Raw genomic sequence first — 20,366 nt, 5'->3', positions numbered from 1 at the left:
GCAGTCCAGAGGGAAGGGACCTGGGGTGCACCAAAGCAATTCATTTTCAAGCTTCTCATGCTTTAGCAGTCATGTCCAAAGTCAGGCCCGAGGGCCTAATCTAGCTTGCTGGTTGGTTTAATGTGGACCCTGCGGCAGTTTATTTTCTGGGGTAAAATCCTAAAAAAAAAAAAAAAGCTAGACAACTTCACTTCAACCTTAAAAAATACTCAACAACTTTGAGGTGAAATCCTAAATAAAGCTCAACAACTTCAATCCTAAAAAACAACTTTGCTCGGCCCTCACACATGTTCACTTCATCAAATCTGGCCCTCTTTGAAAAAAGTTTGGACACCCCGGCCCCCGGCCCTGCTTCAGTCAGAGTGTAAAGGCAGCCCACACTCGGTGTGTTGGGAATCCTGGAAGCCAAGACCCAAGTGTGGGGTGAGTACTCTTTGATGAGAGAACCCCAGCAGAGATTTAAGATATCAAAAGGATGCAGCAAAGAAAAGTGTGGAAATGTCAGCTGTAAACCCTTAAAAATGTCCCCTTTCCAGTGAATTCCAAAGTATCCCACTTTCAATGGTTCCTCCCAACTTCCCTAGCACAAACATAGTGCACATATTTAGTAAGTCATAAAATGACTTTCTGCTTTCAAATCAGATGCTCTGCTACTGAGCTGTGGCACTTGCCAATGGTAGACACCCCTCCCACAACCCCTGTTCCCTCTCTGCCTTGTCGTGCTTTGTTCTCTGAAAGAACAAAAGACAAAGACTGGAAAATGCTACCATCAAATGGCTTGGTGGAGCTGATTAGGGCCGTCCTCTTGCAAAAGGAGCGTATTAAGATTGCCCTCTCTGTAAGTTGTGCACACTAATAATAATAATAATACCCCACCCATCTGCTGGTTTCCTCCAACCACTCTGGGCAGCTCACAGCATATACCAAAACATTAAAAAGCAATCATGAAAACCTTCCCGGTACAGGGAATAAAATGAGACTCATCTGGTGTTGGTGGTAGTGCAAGAAAGTGTGTAAGCTCTGACTACAGGGTAAGGCGAGAGGCAGGGGAGTCCTCCAGACCGAAAGAGAATTCTCCTCTAAATGACTTGCTGGGTTACTGCAAAAATAATGAATAAGTGTGTGGAGGATACGCAAGCATTTCATTCTAAGAGGTACACAATAAAGTAAGTATTCAGACTGAATACTTTCTCCTCTCCTTTTCAGGTACTGGGAAAATTCCTATCCAAGATATCCAGATGAGCGGAGATGTGTCATCATCAAAAGGAACTGTCTGGATCATTATAAGTGTTGGAATAATGTGCTTTGCAATAACTTAGCACGGTGCATCTGCAAAAGGAAGCCTATGGCAAAGTGGATGAAATAACTGGAAATCTGTCCTCTATGCCACCTTGTCAATCCTGCTATTCCGAGGCTGGAAAAGAGCCATTGTTTTACACCTGCAAAGGCTTAGTTGAGCACTGAAATAAAGTGTGGAAGAATTCAGTAATAGCTCATGTGTGTTTCAGTAGATTAACTCTATGTATCTACCTACCAATGTTAGAACAGATATCTGGTTTCTAGTTTGTCCTTTTGATTATTGATAGGTTACAAGGTCTGGAAAGGACTCCTGTGATATTAGATCAAGGTTTATCTAACGGGATCACAGCCCTCTCTTTCCTGAAGCTTTTAGCGTAGAAATGCTTTTCTATCATAACATAACATAACACAACTTGGGAATAACATAACAAAACAATAACACAACATAACAAACCAATAATATAACAAAACAAACCATAACATAACATAAGTATAACTATAACGTAATCAATTCTAACTGAACATCAATCGCATAACAAAACAAATTATATGTGAAAGGTAAAGGAGGAAAAGAGGGGGGGAAAGGGAAAAAAGAAAAAAAGAAAAGAAAAATTAGGTAAGAAAAATACTAGCTAAAAATTAAAAAAATTAAAAATAACTTCCAAACATTTACATTTGGTTCTCTATTGTGTACAACTTTACTAGGCTTTTCCTAATCCTTTAAGTTCTAACCCAAATATCATATAACAACTTTTTGTACTTGTAATCAGCTTGTGCATTTTACTCTAAGCATATCACCCATTTTGAATTAATTCCCTGTTTGTAAAAATAATCTTCAACATATTTCCACTCTTCCCTAATCTTCTGCTTCGGAGTCCCCCTAATTATTGCTGTTAGCTTAGCTAGGTGTATATATTCTATCAATCTAATACGCCATTCCTCTATAGATGGAATTGTTTCCTTTTTCCAATTTTGGGCTATCAAGGTTCTACCTGCCGCACACGCATATAATAAGATGTTCCTCCTGTCCATCGGTAAGTTGTCTGGGAGTAGGCTTAATAACATAATTTCGGGTTTTTTCTCAAACGTATATCTTAGCATCTTTTTCATCTCGTCATACACGTCGGACCAGAATTTATATACCTTTCCGCAGCTCCACCAACAATGTAAGTAGTCTCCCGTTTTCTCCCTACACTTCCAACACTTATCCTGATTATTTTTATATATTTTTGCTAATTTTCCTGGTGTGAGGTACCATCTAAAGACCATTTTCCACATGTTTTCTCTAATTCCCATGCATGCTGTAAAATTTATGCTTTCTTCCCATAATTTTTCCCATTGGTTGCTATATATCACCCTGCCAAGATCCTGCGCCCATTTTATCATCACATGTTTAACTTGTTCGTCTTTCAATTCCCATTCTAATAAATATTTGTAAATTTTGGCCAATGGTTTTATAGGGTTGTCGATTAATAACTCTTGCAATTTTGATCTATTGTCTATGAATCCTATTGTTCTGTGCTTCTTAAAAATACTTTGCAGCTGGAGATAATGTAACCAACTTTGACAGTATTCTTTGATTTGATCATACGATTTTAAAACATATTCCTCATTAATTCTAATTACCAATTCTTTATATGTAAGCCATTTCCCTCCTTTGGGTTTGTTGCCCATTGCTGTTATTTCTAGCGGTGAGGTCCACCATGGCACCCTAGGTTCCAATAGATTTTTAAATTCCTCCCAGATATTGATTAGTGATTTTTAAAAAACATGATTTGAAAATGATATGTACTCCCCCTTTTTTTATCTTAACAGGTATGCGTGCCAACCTCTGATGTTCCTGAATCCTTCCAATCTTAGCAGTTCCGGATCGTCCAACAGGAACCACTCTTTCATCCAACAAATGCATGATGCGGCATAATATAGTTTTAGGTTGGGAGCTCCCCACCCTCCTCTTTCCTTGATGTCTGTTAATATTCTGTATTGTACCCTCGCTCTTTTACCTTGCCAAATAAAATTATTCAAATCCTTCCTCCATGCCTCGAATGTTTCTTTTTTAATTTTTATGGGTATCATTTGGAACAAAAAAATCATTTTTGGAAGCACCATCATTTTTATTGCGGCTATTCTCCCCGCAAAGGTCAGATTCAATCCTTTCCATTTATCCAAATCATCTTTTATAGTTTTCCATGTTTTAGCATAATTATTTTCAAATAGGTCCGCATTATTGTTTGTTATGATGATTCCTAGATATTTGATCTTTTTGACCACTTCCCAATCCACAATTAATTTTAGTTTCTCTAATTCTTCCTTACGCATATTCTTCACCATTAATTTAGTCTTTCCATTATTTACCTTTAATCCCGCTACTTCTCCATATGTTGCTAATTTTTCATTCAGGTTGTTTAGTGTTTCCGTTGGATCTTCAGTCATTATTATGAGAATGTCCGCAAAGGCCCTTATTTTAAAGCTATTCTTCCCTACCGCAATACCTTTAAATTCTTTATCATTTTGGATACCCTTTATCAAAAATTCCAATGACCAGATGAATAACAGTGGGGATAACGGGCAGCCCTGCCGGGTTCCCTTTGATATTCCAAATTCCTTCGTGATGTTCCCATTAATAATTAACCTTGCTTTTTGTTTATCATATATAGCCTTGATTCCCTTCATGAGCTGCCCAGTTATCCCTAATCTTTTTAATGCCTCTATCATATATATATATATATATATATATATATATATATATATATATTATTGATCATTTTATAAAACACAAATTTTCAAAAAAAACACAAAAATACAAGAATACAGAAATACAAAAATACATCAATACAGACAAAACAAAACAGAAACATATCATCTTCAATCAATTTTTATCCTCATTGTCTTTTGGCTTCCCCAATTCCCCACTATCTGATTTTCCTTTTTAGATACATCTGTAGCAGTTTCATCTTTTTTACTTTCATCATATAATCCCTTTAATTCTTCTTATATTCATCTTTCTACCATATACCAAATTTTCCTACATTTTAAACTCCCCATTTCTCCCTATTGCCTTAACTTCTTAATTTTCAAAAACTTTCCCTACATATATTTTAAACCTCCTCCATTCTTTTTCAACTTTATCACTTGTTTGATCCCGAAGTCTTCCTGTCAATTCTGCCAGTTCCATAAAGTCCAGCATTTTCATTTGCCATTCCTGTAACGAGGGCAATTCCTCTTTTTTCCAATATTTTGCAATTAAAATCCTCGCAGCTGTGGTGGCATACATAAACAAAGTGACATCGTTTTTGGGAATTTCTTCCCCCACTATTCCAAGTAAAAAGGCTTCCGGTTTCTTCAAAAATGTATTTTTATAAATCTTTTTCATTTCATTATAAATCATTTCCCAGAAGCCTTTTACCTTAGGGCATGTCCACCACATATGGTAGAATGAGCCAACATCCTCTTTACATTTCCAACATTTGTTGTCACTTTTGTGGTACATTTTCGCTAACTTAACCGGCGTCAAATACCATCTGTACATCATTTTCATTAAATTCTCCTTCAACACAGTACAGTGGAACCTCGGTTTATGAACACCTCGGTTTATGAATTTTCGGTTTATGAACGCCGCGGACCCATCTGGAACGGATTAATTCACTTTCCATTACTTTTAATGGGAAAGTTCGCTTCAGTTTATGAACGCTTCAGTTTATGAACAGACTTCCGGAACCAATTACACCCATGTTTCAGTTTATGAACGCTTCAGTTTAAGTACTTCTCGGACCTGTCTGGAACGGATTAATCCACTTTCCATTACTTTCAATGGAATAGTTCGCTTCAGTTTATGAACGGTTACTCCGCGGACCGTCTGGAACGGATTAATCCACTTTCCATTACTTTCAATGGGAAAGTTCGCTTCAGTTTATGAACGCTTCAGTTTATGAACAGACTTCCGGAACCAATTGTGTTCATAAACCGAGGTACCACTGTACATGCCGTAAACTTCATACCCTTCCACAATTTTTCCCAATCCGACATCATTACATTATGACCCAAATCCTTGGCCCATTCAATCATAACCGATTTTGTTTGCTCATCTTTCAAATGCCATTCTAACAACAAATTATACATTCTGGACAAATTCTTGCTATCTGTCTCTAATAACTCTATTTCTAATTTCGATTTTTCTGATTGGAATCCTATTTTTTTATCTAACTTGAATGCTTCATTTATCTGCACATACTGAAACCAGTCACTTAACCTATCTTTCAATTGTTCATATGGCCTTAACTTAAATTGGTTTTCCACCTCCATCAAAATGTCTTTGTATTTCAGCCTATTCTCGTCCATATTTGTCCTTTTAGGTTTCTTTGACTCAAGCGGCGAAATCCACCTAGGAGTTTTTCTTTCCAACAAATCTTTATATCTAATCCATACATTGAACAATGATTTCCTAATTATATGGTTTTTAAAACCTTTATGCAACTTTGTCATACCATAAATACGCATGCCACCCAAATGCATTATCATGGCCTTCCAAGTCTAACAAATTGTCATTGTCTAACAAAAACAATTCCTTCAGCCAACAAAAAGCTGCAGCTTCAAAATAAATCTTTAAGTCTGACAAAGAGAATCCTCCTCTTTCTTTTACATCAGTCAAAAGTTTATATTTAATCCTGGGTTTCTTCCCTTGCCAGACAAATTTAGACAATGTCTTTTGCCACTCTTGAAAACATTTCATCTTATCCACTATTGGAAGGGCCTGAAATAAAAACAACATTCTTGGCAATACATTCATTTTAACAGTTGCTATTCTGCCCATTAAGGACAGTTTCAACCTTGACCATATTTCCAAATCTCTTTTGATTTCATTCCATAACTTCTCATAATTATCCTTATAAAGATTCAGATTTTTTGCAGTCATATTTACTCCCAGGTATTTCACCTTTTTCACACATTTCAGTCCTGTGCAATCCTCTACTCTTTGTCTCTCTTGCATCGTCAAATTCTTTTCTAATACTTTAGTTTTCCCTTTATTTAACTTAAAACCTGCCACTTTACCAAACTCTTGAATTATCTGCAATACTCTTACAGCACTGTGTTCAGGGTTCTGCAGAGTTAGTACTAAGTCATCTGCAAAGGCTTTTAACTTATATTGTTTTGTACCTACTGTGATTCCTTTAACACCTTCATCACTCCTTATCATATTCAATAAGACCTCCAAGACAGAAATAAATAGCAGGGGGGAGAGTGGGCACCCTTGTCTTGTTCCTTTCTCAATTCTTATCTCTTCTGAAACCACATTATTTACAATGATTTTCGCTCTTTGCTCAGAATAGATACCATTAATCCCATTAACAAAGTTCTGACCAACCTCCATTTTTGCAAAGTTTCGTTTCATAAAAGTCCAAGAAATATTGTCAAAAGCTTTTTCGGCATCCACAAAAATTAACATTGCTTTGGTGTTTATTTTCGTTTCCAGTCTCTCCAAAATGTCTATTATAATCCTTACATTGTCCTTCATATGCCTTCCAGGCAGAAATCCTGTCTGGTCCTTATGTATCAAATCCTTCAACACCCTTTTCAGTCTCGATGCCAAAATGCTAGCGTATATCTTATAATCCACATTTAATAACGAGATTGGCCTATAATTCTTAACCTGAGTCTTATCCACATCTGGTTTTGGTATCAGAGAGATAAAAGCATCTTTCCAAGCCTCTGGTGCCTTGCCCCCCCCTAAAATCTCATTTGCTACCTCCATTAATGGTTGTATCAACCAGTTTTTAAATGTTTTATAGTACTTGGAGGTCAGTCCATCAGGTCCTGGGGCCTTGTCATTTTCAACTCTTGGATTGCTATTTCAACCTCTTGTCTTGTAATCAACCCATTCAGTAGGTTCGTTTGGAATTTTCTGTAGTCCATTTTCCTTTATAAACTTCTCTATACCATCTATATCTTCTTTTTCCCTTTTATATAGCTGTTTATAATATTTTGTGAAGCATTTCCTTATCTCTGCAGGGTTCTCAATAGATTTTCCTTCATCCATAATCTTTATAATTGTATTCTCCTTTTGCCTTTTCTTCAATTGCCAGGCCAACAGTTTCCCACATTTATTAGCCGATTCAAATGATCTTTGCTTCATTCTTCTAATTTTCCATTCGATTTCTTCATTTATTATTTGGGAATACTGTACTTGCAAGGCTTTTATCTCTTTTTGGACTTCCTGACTTTTCGGATTGTCTCTCAACTTTTTTTCTTTTTCTTTCAACTTGTCCAAAATATTTTCCTTCTTCTCATTTCTCGCCTTTTTCCAAATTGCATTCTGCTGGATCAAAAATCCTCTCATTACTGCTTTGCTAGCATCCCAAACCACTCTGATATTCGATCCTTTGTTTAAATTTAATTCAAAATAGTCCTTCAATGTCTTCTGGGCCTTATTGTTTATCTGCTCATTTCTCAGTAGAGAATCATTCATTCTCCATCTAAACGAACCCTGCAGATGTTGTTTTAACTCCATTAATACTGCGTTGTGGTCTGAATAAGTTCTGGGGCATATCTCGCTTTTTGTCACTTTTGGACACAAGTCCTTTGTAATCCAAATGTAGTCCAGTCTACTTCCTGACTTTTGCGAGTCCGAAAAGAAAGTGAACTCTTTTTCCAACGGATTTCTCAGCCTCCATACATCTACTAAATCAAGATTCTCCACTAAATCAAAAAATGTCTTTGGAAGCCTTCCATCATTAGATAGCTTTTGTCTTTGAGTTCTATCCATCATAGTTGATACCGCTCCATTAAAATCTCCCATCATTATAATCTTATAATCCAAATAGTCCAACAACGCAGTATGTATATTTTTAAAAAATTCTGATTTAGCTTCATTTGGTGCATATATTCCCAGTATCAAACACTTTTCGCCTTGCATAGATATTTCCACTGCAATATATCTCCCTGCTTCATCCTTGAACAACAGTTTAGGGTTATATTTTTCCTTTACGTAGATGACTATTCCTCTTTTCTTAACTTTGTCGGAAGATATAAATTCTTGACCCAATGATTTGTTTTGTAGAATTTTTCTATGAGTCCTGATTACATGAGTCTCTTGTAGACAAATAATATCCAAATTCTGTTTTTTAACCACATGATATATCTTCCTTCTCTTAAAGCATGAATTTAGTCCATTCACGTTCCACGAAAGCACTCTTAGCGCCATCTTATCTTACTCTGTAGTTGGCTCGCCTTCCCCTGGCCCTGCACCTGTTCCCGGTCCTGCTCCTGCAAACAGATCTAAATCGAAAGCTCCTGGTCCTGCCCCTGCTCCCAAATCTTGGCTTCCTCCGATTGGTGTCTTAAAATCCTCCGCGTGGCTTTCCAGGAATCTTCTTTTATCCTCCACCGATCTGATCTTATACTCCTTTTGTTTATATTTAAATGCCAGGCCCTCTGGAAATTTCCACTTGAAAAAATATTTTTCCTTGTCAAAATCATTGTCAGATCTGTATATTTATTTCTCTTGGCCAAAAAGAATTTAGGCGTTTCTTTAAATAAAATTATTGAATGTTGTAGAACTTCAAAAAAAATTTGGTAGTGGTGACTTAATATCTTATCTCTTTGCTCCTTTGTTTGAAAGACACTATACAGTCATTCAGAAAATTAGAGTCTTTTTTATTTTTTGGGCCTACTCTGTAGGCCCTCAAAATAGTGGCTTTTATCTCCTCTTGATCCAGACCCCACCAACCAGCAAATTCTTGTGCAATTAAGTCTCTTAAATTTCCTTTTCCCTTCTCCAACTCCGGCAAATTCCTGATTCTTAATTGGTTCTCCTTATCTCTTAATTCCAAAAAGGCCAGCTTTATTTGTGTCTCTTCCTGCAATTTTTCTAGATCTGTTAATTTTGTTGTTTCAATATCTGATACTCTTGTCTGTAATCCAGAGACCTGTGTTTTCACCTCCTGGAGATCTTTTTTCAACACTCCAAATTCCTCTTTGAATTCCTGGAGGCACTTTGTGGTGGCTTTCACCTCTGTAGTTAAGCTTTGCAAGCTCTGCTTGTTTTCTTTCATAAATTCCAGAATCTGTTCTTGGAAAGCTTGATCTCGAGATTCCCTCCTCAGTTGCATTTTTTTCTCTGTGCCCGACATTTCTTTGTTATAAATTTAACCTTTATAATTGCCAAATAATTTGTAATCCACAAGGCAGCTGATGTGCCTAAAATCATACCATCCAGTTCAGATAAATTGTAATCCACACAGCAGCTAATGTGCTCTTAATTCAACAACTAACTGTGAAGCTGGTAAAAATTATAAGCCACACAGCAGCTGTTGCACCCTTAATCCCAGAATTAATTGTACTCCAAAAGGTTTATAATCCCTTCAGCCTCTAATGCACCAAATTCTCTTCTTTGCCAATTACTAGATTTTGTAATCCACTCAGCAGCTAAAGTGCTGGACCAGGAGATTTTCCACAGTTAAAGATATTTTGTAATCCACACAGCAGCCAACGTGCTGGAAATCACTTTCATTTTCCACCAACCTTAGAGTTCAATGTATTTGTAATCCGCACAGCAGCTGATGTGCTGGAAAACACCCTCTCTTTCCACAAACAGACTTTCCTGAATTAAAAGTATTTTGTAATCCACACAGCAGCCAGCGTGCTGGAAATTACTTTCATTTTCCCAGCCGGTTTGTTTTTTAAAGTTCAAAATATTTCTGTAACCCCAACAACAGCTGGTGTGTTGGAGAACACACTCACTTTTCACAGGCAGGCTTTCAAGGTCACAAAACACCCTCTTAACCCAAACAGCCGAGTAGGCGCTAGGAACTACATAAGGTGCTACACCCAATATGCCAGCAAGTTTGGAAAACTCAGCAATGGCCAGAGGATTGGAGAAGATCAGTCTACATCCCAATTCCAAAGAAGGGGAGTGCCAAAGAATGCTCCAACTACCGCACAATTGCGCTCATTTCACACGCTAGCAAGGTTATGCTTAAAATTCTACAAGGCAGGCTTAGGCAGTATGTGGACCGAGAACTCCCAGAAGTGCAAGCTGGATTTCGAAAGGGCAGAGGAACCAGAGACCAAATAGCAAACATGCGCTGGATTATGGAGAAAGCTAGAGAGTTCCAGAAAAACGTCTACTTCTGCTTCATTGACTATGCAAACGCCTTTGACTGTGTCGACCACAGCAAACTATGGCAAGCTCTTAAAGAAATGGGAGTGCCTGATCACCTCATCTGTCTCCTGAGAAATCTCTATGTGGGACAAGAAGCTACAGTTAGAACTGGATATGGAACAACTGATTGGTTCAAAATTGGGAAAGGAGTACGACAAGGTTGTATATTGTCTCCCTGCTTATTTAACTTATATGCAGAATTCATCATGCGAAAGGCTGGACTAGATGAATCCCAAGCCGGAATTAAGATTGCCGGAAGAAATATCAACAACCTCAGATATGCAGATGACACAACCTTGATGGCAGAAAGCGAGGAGGAATTAAAGAACCTTTTAATGAGGGTGAAAGAGGAGAGCGCAAAATATGGTCTGAAGCTCAACATCAAAAAAACCAAGATCATGGCCACTGGTCCCATCACCTCCTGGCAAATAGAAGGGGAAGAAATGGAGGCAGTGAGAGATTTTACTTTCTTGGGCTCCTTGATCACTGCAGATAGTGACAGCAGTCACGAAATTAAAAGACGCCTGCTTCTTGGGAGAAAAGCAATGACAAACCTAGACAGCATCTTAAAAAGCAGAGACATCACTTTGCCGACAAAGGTCCGTATAGTTAAAGCTATGGTTTTCCCAGTAGTGATGTATGGAAGTGAGAGCTGGACCATAAAGAAGGCTGATCGTCGAAGAATTGATGCTTTTGAATTATGGTGCTGGAGGAGACTCTTGAGAGTCCCATGGACTGCTAGAAGATCAAACCTATCCATTCTTAAGGAAATCAGCCCTGAGTGCTCCCTGGAAGGACAGATCGTGAAGCTGAGGCTCCAATACTTTGGCCACCTCATGAGAAGAGAAGAATCCTTGGAAAAGACCCTGATGTTGGGAAAGATTGAGGGCACTAGGAGAAGGGGACGACAGAGGACAAGATGGTTGGACAGTGTTCTCGAAGCTACGAACATGAGTTTGACCAAACTGCGGGAGGCAGTGCAAGACAGGAGTGCCTGGCGTGCTATGGTCCATGGGGTCACGAAGAGTCGGACACGACTAAACGACTAAACAACAACAACCCAAACAGCCGAGTAGGCGCTAGGAACCAGTTTCCCTTCTCACAGGCGGAGGTACTTCCCCCCCCTTTCTTTACCTTAAAGAGGTATAGCCAAAACTCTATTAAAATCTATTGCAATCTTCTTCCAACAACTTAACTCAAATAATGTGACAAGTCTTTAATTTCTGAGTGAGACAGTTTCAAACCTTCCAGATGGTTATGCAGAGACAGATTTTGCAACTCTTTTGCAACTCTTTTGAGACTTTGTTATACTAACAAAGCCTCTATTGTCTGACAGGTCTGACAGGTCCTCCGTTCAAACAAATGACTGTGCTTCAAAGCTCTTTATTGTTTTAATTACTTCCAATGTTCTCAAATGCTCTTAAATAGTCTTCCCCCCCCCACATCTTTAGGGGAGGTTTGACAGCTCTTCCAGGTACGATCTTTACTTCTAATTAGTCTTCGCGGCTTCGGTAACTTCTGCTGCTGCCGCTTCAATCAGTAGATAGGGGCTGGCTTCCTTCTTTTTAACCCCTTATCCGTGGCCAAATTTAACTGTCCCAATTAGACTAATTAGCTCCACTTTAGTACTCACGGTTTATTTAGTAAATTCCTTTCGAAGGAAGAATCGTCCGCTGTTGCCAGTCAGTCTTGCGGCTTCGCGCTGTCAAGGAAAGCGCTAGGTCCGTTTGCGCTGCAGCTCCGACCCCCTCGCTCTCGGAGGCTTAAAATTAAGCCCTTCCCGGGGAGGGGGGAGCCCGCAAAATACGCTGCCGAACCACCACGTTCCCAAAAAGCCCCTTTTGGGATTTCTAAGGGCACCCGCTGCGCCGGAGCGATGTGCCCAGTCCTTGACGCGCCAGGTTTCACTCCGCGAGCAAAACCTCGACCGACATGGCCGCGCGAACGACCGGAAGCCCTTCTTAATGCCTCTATCATAAACTCCCAGGCTAAATTATCGAAAGCCTTTTCGGCGTCGAGGAAAATAAATGCAATTTTCTTACTGGGATTCCAATCTGCATATTCAAGTAGATCTAATAGAATTCTTATATTTTTAGACATCTTCCTTTGAGGTAAAAAACCCTGTTGTTCCTGACCTATCGCCCTATTCAGAACCCCCTTAACTCCATTAGCCAATATTCCCGCAAACAATTTATAATCAATATTTAATAATGAGATTGGCCTATAATTTCCAATTTCTTCTGCCTTGCTTTTATCTTTGGGGATTAGGGTTATATATGTTAGCATTTTCACCCCTCCCAATGTGAGAATCAGAAAGTCTCCAGAGAGAGAAGTGGGCGGGAACTGTTCCTTCACTAAATTGCCTTCCTGACTCAGCTAATTTAGTAAGGCATGGTATTGCTATATTGCTATGTAGCTGTTGTAAGTACTCTGACTCTCTGTTATGCTGTGTGTTTGTAGTGAGAGCTGTTTGTAACAGCCTATGTATATATTCTGTAAATAGCTTGAAATAATAAAGAGGATTAAAAACCTCTGCCGCAGATCCATTGTTTATTAAAGCTCCAGTCGTCCTGTTAGCCCAGTTGGGGCAGAAGAGGGACTGAAGACCTGGATATAACCTCATAAAACTATCAATATACGTATTCTGCCATGTCTGAGGTACTACCCCTCTTTCCAAAACCGTATTTACTAATTTTTATACACTTCTATCAATTCATTTTTAAACACTCTATAGTGTTTCCCAGATAGGCCATCTGTACCTGGTGACTCCCCCAATTTAAGTTTGCTTATAACATCTTCTATCTCTTGGCTTGATATTGGTTTGTTTAACATTTCCATCTCCTCCTGTCCAATGGGCGTACCCTTAAATTTCTTAATATATTCATTTATCTTATTTTTATCAATATTCTCCCCTTTGTATAGTTTCTTATAATATCTAACAAAACATTCTTGTATTTCCTCCATCTTCGTCCATCTCTTGTCTCCTTCTTTTATCGTCATAATTAATTGTTCGCTTTGCTTTTTCCTCAATTGCCAAGCTAATAGCTTCCCTGGCCTGTTTCCTAATTCAAATGTCCTCTGTTTCGCCCACTTAATCCTATTTTCTACTTCTTCGTCCATGAATTGTTTTAAATTATTTTGCAATATTTTTATCTGCATTCTTAAAGCTCCATCTTTGGGTTTTTTCACCAATTCTATCTCTTTTAATTCAATCTCCTTTTTCAATTTCTCCACCTTTTCTGCTCTTTCTCTCTTATATCTACTTTTTTGTTGCATATATAGCCCTCTTACAAAGGCCTTGCTGGCATCCCATACCGCCATTAGATCAACCTCCTGTGATACGTTAATTTGGAAGAACTCCTTAATCAATTCTCCAATTTGCTTACAAACTGGTCATTTTCTAACATCCTGTCATCCATTCTCCATCTCCTAACATTTTTGACATTTTCATTTATCCTTACCATAATTGGGTTGTGGTCCGTCACCGATTTGGTCAAAATCTCACATTTTTTTACTAATGCTGCTATTCCTGATGATACCCATAAGATGTCAATTCTCGAAGCTGACATCTTTGCATCAGAGAAGTACCTATATTTTCTTTCTGTTGGATTTCTGATCCTCCATATATATTTTAATTCATAATTATCTATTATTTGGAAAAATGTCTTAGGTAATTTCCCTCCTCCCTTTCTTATACCATCTGTTCTATCCATAATCGGCGATGCCACTCCGTTAAAATCCCCTGTTAAAACAATCTCATCCTCCCAATTTTCATGAAATTTTTTGTCTTACATCCGTTTGGTGCGTATAGATTTACTACAATAATTTTCCCCTAGGTGTGTAAACTCTTACCCCAACCACCCTTCCCTCATCATCTTGAAACACTTTCTCCGATTTCAGATTCCTTTTCACGTATGTTACAACTCCCCTTTTCTTTTTTTTGTCCGCAGATGTATATTCATTCCCCAATCGATTATTTATCAGTACCCTTTCATTTTTTTTGCAACATGGGTCTCCTGCAAGCAAATTATCTCCCATTTTTCTTTTTTCAATATATGTTCTACCCTGTTTCGTTTCCTTTTACAATTTAGCCCGTTAATATTCCAAGATATAATATTTAGTTCCATTATTATTGTTATTATTATTCTTATATATTCCCCCCCCTTTTTTTCTGTTGGTTGGTAAGTATTTGCACCACTCTTCCTAACCACTCTTAAAGAATCAAATTTTATTATCTTATCAAAATAATACAAGCACCTCCTATTATTATATCTAAATATTCACCACCACCTGAGCAAACACACAGCACTGTTCTTTAAGGTTATCTATCTTCCCTTCGTCTCACTTAACAGGCTTTCTCACCACCTGTCTAGCCTGTATCTTCTTCCTCCCCCACCAGCTCTTTCCCAGATCTCTCCAGAAATCTATCAGCTTCCTCAACAGATTTTACTGTCTTTCTTCTATCTTTAAATGTGAAGGTGAGACCCTCCAGGAATTCCCACACAAACCAAATTCCCTTTTTCGTCAGGGCCTCCGTCAGTCTTCTATACTTCTGTCTTTTGAGTTGGAATCTCTTCGGCATTTCTTTAAAAATGGCGATGGACTTGCCGTCTATCACCAAGCTTTCCTGCTTTTTTCTCTGTAAGATCTTGTCCTTCAGCAGACCTGAGTTTAAAAAAATCAGACTAGAACTCAGAGACCATAGAGTCACCAGATATATGCATGAAATTGGATAGAATACACTGGAGGAGGTAATATGATACAATACTTACTATACTACACTCAAATGCTGAAATGTTTTTTTTTATTGTCCTTGAATCTTCCTGCCACACTTTCCATGCTCTCCTGCCACACCATTGTAGAATGCAACCTCCTCTGCCTCTGTCTTCACACGAAAGGAAAACAGTGCCTAGTCAGGAGAGAATTGAATGAACAATGGAAGGAGGGAGCTGGGGCCCAGGAAAGGAAACAAAGTGGCAAGGGAACTACTAGCTACTTTGAATGAATTCAAATCTTCAGGGCCTGATGAGCTGCACACAATGGCAAAACAAATATTTTCCCAATAAGTGAAGTTTTTTGTTTGCTCACAGAGTCCAGTAATCTAGTTGTCCCAAATCTAATTGGCAGAGACAGGAGAGGGGAGTCCATAGTGCATTTCCTTGGGGATGCTGCCATCTTCCATTCTGTGTAATATACAAGGTAATAGTAATATTGTACAGTATATCTTTGGCCATGTCAATTAAAATCCAGAACAAAACACATGGATATAAGTTTTCAAAATGTGTGCCAACAATTCAAGGTAGGCTTGATACAGTTAAAGTACTGTCCTACAGAAAATAACGTAGCTGACGGTCTAACCAAGCTCTAACTTTTCAGAAACATAGTGATTTGTGTAAGCATCTAAATCTGGGAAAGTATGTGCAAGGTGTGAATGCCAAGTGTTTCGACAATAGACCAGGAGGGGGTGTTGGGTTTCTTGAATAATCAAGTTGCTTTTGAGCCGGTCTAATGTCAATGCTATCTGTTTAAGAAAACAGGTGCCGGTGATTTCTGTTTAATTGCTCAAAGGCGTGGGCTTTACTCCATGTATATAAGGCTCTGTTGGAAAGCATTTTGTGTGGGAATATGGTGGGAGGTTTGAAAAAATTGAAATATTGGTGTGTGAAGTTACTGGTAGAGAGTGTTTATATTTAGTTTAAAATCTCTGTAGAAAAGGTTTTTGGCAAACAGAGCGTTCCGAGTCAGTTTGTTTTATTATTCTTTCTGTTAAAGAAAGCCAACCTTTTGTTTTCTTCTGTGTACTTTATACGGTATACTGCTAGTCAGCGGTTTCATGCTAGGTTGGGAAAAACCTTTTAACTCTTGGAGACATACTTTAACCGAGTCAGATTCAGATTTATTGCGGCTATAAGCCCACATAATCAAAAATACATCGAAACATAAAACACAAACCATATATCAGAAAAACATAAACATAAAACATCTGTAAAAATTTACACCACAGCCATTTGGGTGCACACAGATATCTGCACACACACACACACACACACACACACACACACACACACACCGCGAAAGAAAATAGAATAAAATAATATGAAGAACTATCAATAAACATACAGCATTCCAGTCCGTCTCTTATGAGAGAGGACTGAGATTAAGAACCTTGCTGCCTGCAGAGTTCTATGGGGGTCATTATCTTGTAGGGTAAGTGCATGGTATGACTCTGCTGGTTTGTCATCAAATTGCTGGATTATTGGAATCGGTATATTCGTCCAAGCCGCACTATACAAAGGGCAATTGAACATTATATGCCGGAGGGATTTTGTTGACTTATTGTCGCAAACACATAAGGCGGAGGCTTGGCCTTTAGTAAATCTATGCCTCAAAACATTTGAGGGAAAACATTAAACCTCGCTTTGGTGAAAGCAAATCTATGTGATGCAACAGAAAGAGAGGATAGATATGATGGAACCTGATAAGTTGGAGTAATACCAATATTCAGCGGCGAACAAACCCCTCCGCCCGTCATATTGTATTGTAACTCAGCATCGTCCAGTCTTTGTTTAATGAGTCTTTTGGCTGAAGCAAGATCTAAATTTAAGGAATCTGACAGGGAGATTCCGTAAAACAAAAGTTTGGCATGGATTTTACTAGACCATGGACTGGGAAATTCATCTCGCCATAGACATTGTACGAGGTAGTGGTTAGGTAATCTATGATTTAGCAGAGTCAATTTCTGTTGCGTGTTTTGTTTTTCTGTCAACTCTGCGTGAAGATACTTTTGATAGGCCACTGGAAAACTGGGGTGTGTGGTTTATTTTTAGCACTCTCAGTACCCAGTTAACCCCAAGTTTTTCCAATAAACAGGACTGTCTTCAAACCAACACTGATAACCATTTCCCAAATATCCCAAATCTCTCTCTCTCTCTCTCTCTCTCTCTCTCACACACACACACACACAACCTTCCCCAGTGGCTGGCCGGCTGTGCGCATGTGTCTGGATCCCTTTCCCCCCGTTTAAGAGGCTACACTAGTAAACCCCCTCCCTCACAATAGTACAAAATTCTGGGCATGTACGCGCCAGACAGGTTTGCCCTGAAGTCATCTAAAATTCAAGATAGGATGGGGCTCTTTACGACCCGGAGAGTAAAAAAGGGGGGTGTTCCTTGCTATTGCCCCATTAAGGTGAGGGATTGATAGGACCGGTGCATACCTGCCAAGTCTCCCACAGAAAAATTTGGGATTAGCAGCAGCAGCGGCACCGGAAGTTGCACCAGAAGTTGTCCGGCGGCCATCTTAGGGGTGGCCGCCACCATGTGGCTACCCCTAAGATGGTCACCGGGCATGCGTAGAAGGTATTTCCAGTGTCAGCGGCGGCCATTTTCTGGTGCCCATAGATGGGCAAACCAGCACCAGAAAAATGGCTGCCGGCAGGAGCGGATTTAAGGGAGATTTACGGGAGAGGAGCTCAAACGGGAGACCGCCGGGAAATGGTAAGGAAAAACGGGGGTTTCCCAGGGAATACGGGGTACTTGGCAGCTACGGACCGGTGCAAGCTCTTCCTTCCATCTTCAACCCTCCACCCGCTGGATTCTCCCCAGAGTTTGCCACCTCTCTCTCTCTCTCTCTCTCTCTCTCTCTCTCCCCCCCCCCAGGCTTTAGACTTCACCATTTATTCCCAACCCCCTCTTCCTCTTGTGACACTCTTTAGTTCACTTCTGTCTGGCAAGTTGTGAGAATTATTACATAAATGGCCCCAAAAGTTTTGTTTTTTGATATATCTTTTTAGTAGCGCCTCCTGTGCCCATTGTTGTTCGTTTGAGCTCTCCTTGGGGCAGTCAGAATCCCCATCAGTTCGACAACAGTCACATAAAAGAAAGAGCTGTGAGCTCAAATCAGATTCGCAGCCCAAATAGATTTGCCTGGGGGCAGGGATTCCATTTGCAAATCCCTGACATTCTTCGGTTTCAAAGGAAGAGCCTGTGTATTTCAGTTGTTCACCTCAATGGCAAAGGGAACGAGAATAAACAGAAGGTGCCTTTTGCAAGCCGCTTTCTTGAGCTAGTTTAGGTAGCCAAAGCTTGCCAAATTATAGCAAACTATTATTGTCCTTTTTTACTGTAATTGCTCCTCTGGGTCCTGGTTTATGCTTTCTGGGCTGTAGCTCAGTATAGATCACCTACCTTGCATGGCCCCAGGTTCAGTTGCAGGCATGTCCAGGTAGAGTCAGAAAGCTGCTGCCAGTCAGTGTAGACAATACTAAACAAGATTGACCAATGGACTTAGTGTAAGGCAACTTCCCTTGTTCCTATAAACAAACAAGCAGCTAAGCAGTTTACGTTAAATAATAGGATGGATGGTTGACTTAGTGGAACATGTGCCTGTGAGTATCATGGTTGCAGTTTATCAGGTAGCCCAGCAGAGGACACCCTGTCCTCCCCCCACCCTGGACCCCTGTAATTGATAGCATGTACACTGAACAAAACTGACAGGCTACTTTGTTGAAGGTTGGGTCTCTGGACAGCATACCTATTGCCATGGCAAAGAATCACATGTGTGACCTTATGAGCCAATTCTCCACATTTGGGGGGGGGGTAACCAATATGATCCAGGGGTTGGAGCAATTCCCCTATGAGGAAATGTTACAAAATCTGGGGCATTTTAAGTTTTTAGGGGGAAAGGGCAAGTAATTGGGGTTGGGAATGAGAGGTTTTTATCCTCATAATACTAGATCCAGGGAATATCCAATAAAGTGGATATGAAATTCAATCTATTTTAGTATTTTAACTTTTAATGTTTTATGTTTATGCTGATCCCTTATTTTCAAATCCAAAACTTGGCAGCTATGGCTTTTATTTATTTCTTTGATTTATATACAGTCATACCTCGGGTTGCAGATGCTTCAGGTTGCATCTTTTCAGGTTGCGTCCCGCGCCGAACCCGGAAGTACCCAAATGGGTTACTTCCAGGTTTCAGCCCTCGCACATGTGCAGAAGCACTAAATCACACTTTGACATGCGCAAAAGCGCCGAATCGCAACCCGCGCATGCGCATACACGGCACTGCAGGTTGCGAACGTGCCTCCCGCACAGATCACGTTAAATAGCGCCCGGATCGTAAAATATCCCTTAAATCTCCCGGATTTTAAAGGAAGCAGCTCCTCTCCCTGAACCTTCCCCTCCCCTCCCTCTTCCCCAGAAGCAGCCGCTTGCAAAGGCACCATCTTCCCCGACCGAGCTAGCGAGCGAACAAGCCTTGACCTCCCTCTCTCCCCTCACCCCCCAAAAGCAGCCTCCTCCTTTTCTGCATCTACTGCAGGGACGTCCAACAGCGTTCCAGTCTATCGTGGTCTCCTTTTCTTTGCTTTTGCCTAAGAGGCAAGAGCACCTGGCCCCGACCCCTCTCCCCTCCCTGCATTTTATCCTGATCTCTGGAACGGAAGACGGAGTTTTTGCTGTGAGGCCGATTGCTTTCACAGCGATCTTTGGGTGAGCGACTAATCCTTTCCCCCTTAAATTTTCCCAGAACACCCCCAAAATGGAACTAACTTTCCTCCCTGAACCCCAATAAAACAGGGCTTAAAATGGGGCACTCCCTCTCTCTTAAAAAGCTAAACAGCTTTGACCCGAACTCCTAAAAACGGGGCTCTCTTCCCCCCAAAAAAAGGGGTAGATCACTGCCAGATTTTAATTCTGAAAGTAGATAGCAGTGCTTATCTTGCATCTCTCTTTCCTCCCTGTGCAGTGCTGTATATTGTGTGCAAAAAAGGAGGAATCTGGAGGGTGTGTGTGTGTGTGTTGGGGTGATTTGCACATCCACCCTTTTGTATGTGCCATCATGTTCTTAGGGTGTGTTAGGTGTGGTTGCTTTTGCCTACCGTTTAGACAGCCATCCCTTTTAAGCCTCT

General features: G+C 39.9%; 1 protein-coding gene and 1 long non-coding RNA gene across 3 annotated transcripts in view; one reads left to right on the top strand and one right to left on the bottom strand.

Moving 5' to 3' along the window:
* Positions 1–20,366, top strand: part of LOC148687419 (uncharacterized) — a 110,154-nt gene that overhangs the window by 20,482 nt on the left and 69,306 nt on the right. The window lies entirely within an intron of this gene.
* Positions 1,221–19,420, bottom strand: LOC148687421 (uncharacterized). Its single transcript, XR_015947826.1, has 3 exons — positions 19,345–19,420; positions 18,643–18,718; positions 1,221–1,816 (listed from the first exon to the last, which is right to left on the bottom strand). It is a non-coding gene; the product is annotated as an uncharacterized LOC148687421 (long non-coding RNA).

This window comes from Zootoca vivipara, chromosome Z1 (assembly GCF_965207765.1).
Source record: "Zootoca vivipara chromosome Z1, rZooViv2.hap1.1, whole genome shotgun sequence".
Classification (NCBI taxonomy): domain Eukaryota; kingdom Metazoa; phylum Chordata; class Lepidosauria; order Squamata; family Lacertidae; genus Zootoca; species Zootoca vivipara.
The sequence above is the reverse complement of the archived record's forward strand: the minus strand, read 5'-3'. Positions and strand labels throughout refer to the sequence as shown.